Genomic DNA, 1,558 nt, shown 5'->3' with positions numbered 1-1,558 from the left:
TAGCCCTTTTTTCCTTAAAAAAGAAAGAGTACGGGAATGATGTCCTGCATAGAAGAAGCGGGAATAGGAAGATTTTTTATTCCTTTTGTTACTCTTTTTTTAAGCAAAGGATGCCCGAATATACCATAAAATTATCGATAGATAAATATTTATTGGATACCTACCTTACCTATGTTTATTTTTGACCTAAACCCTACAACCTTGCTTTGTATCATTCTATGAAAGAATGAAGAGACTTTATCCATAACACAACTCCTAAACTGATTTTTCATCGAGCTATTTAATCTGATTCTCGTTAGAATTAAGTAGTCCTTACTTTAGTGTATGTAGGTAACATAAGATGTACGATAAAAAATGTATAATAATTAGTAAGTCTTGATATTCTTTCATGGAGTCCCTTCTTGAATCTTAGATTGAAAAAAAAGAATGCCCCTTAGGGACCTTTCTTTGGATACCAAGATATATGACATCTTATCCTCGTATTTTAAAATTATCAAATGGAATCACAATTAAGAACCAATTCAAATTCATATAATAAAAGAATAAGGAAAAGCTACCTCACTCCTATTAATAACCATTTTGGCCACTACCGTCAAAACAAATCCTAACCCTACTTTGAGGATAGAACTATGGTATGGTTTCTCTAAACCCAGTATCGGCAGGCCTAGTTACTCTCTTGCCCGAACTTATGCGAAGTAAAAATTTATCGAATTCGATCAACACTATAAAAAACCCTAAGTATTTTATTGATCAGGCGGCACCCAGATTTGAACTGGGGATAAAGGATTTGCAGTCCCCTGCCTTACCGCTTGGCCATGCCGCCAAAAAATCCGATCAAAAATCTAGAAAACAGCAAGTATTCATGCACGTTTTCTTACGAAAAGACCCTTTCTTTTATTTTGAATATAATTCTACTTACTTTTTTCCAATCTTTTTCAAAAAATCTATTCCTGCTTTTTTTGATCCAGTTTCTATTATTCTCCTCAATAGATTCTATCTTAAAACATACATTGTTAACACAATAAAACTTCCCATTTCTTTCTATTGAGATGAAAAAGAAGAAAAATTGGATTACTATTCATAGGCCGCAAAATTCAGAACAAATTGGAACCGTTAACTAGAATTCTTTTTTTTATTGCAGTAGTGTACTACTCTTAAATCGGTATTATCTTCCCCCCCCCTTCAATGGCATAATAAAATATTATGGCCTTATGCTTAATCCGTGTATAGGTAAACTTTAGGTCCAAACAGCATTATTATCCAAAGATCCCCTTTATGTACATATCTCTATGGAGAATCATGCTTTAATTTTTCAAAGTATTAAATTAAATATCTTGAATAAAAAAGGAAATTTGCTCTGATATAGAGTATAACCTGACTATCTTGGCCTACCTAAGTGAAATTACGATAAAAGAAAAGCATGGATATGGGGAGAGGTGGATAACTAGATTGGCATGTACTTAAAAAAGGGACTTACTTTATTTTAGAATTCCACAATGAAATACTGAATTTTCTAGATATTATACTACTCCGATCCGAAATAAAAAAGAACCCTCAA

General features: G+C 32.5%; 1 non-coding gene across 1 annotated transcript; it reads right to left on the bottom strand.

The window, feature by feature from the left end:
- Positions 1-752: 752 nt before the first annotated feature.
- TRNAC-GCA (transfer RNA cysteine (anticodon GCA)) lies at positions 753-823 on the bottom strand. Its single transcript has one exon. It is a non-coding gene; the product is annotated as a tRNA-Cys (tRNA).
- Between the last annotated feature and the right edge of the window lie 735 nt (positions 824-1,558).

Source organism: Triticum aestivum, chromosome 4B (genome assembly GCF_018294505.1).
Source record: "Triticum aestivum cultivar Chinese Spring chromosome 4B, IWGSC CS RefSeq v2.1, whole genome shotgun sequence".
Classification (NCBI taxonomy): Eukaryota; Viridiplantae; Streptophyta; class Magnoliopsida; order Poales; family Poaceae; genus Triticum; species Triticum aestivum.
The sequence above is the reverse complement of the archived record's forward strand: the minus strand, read 5'-3'. Positions and strand labels throughout refer to the sequence as shown.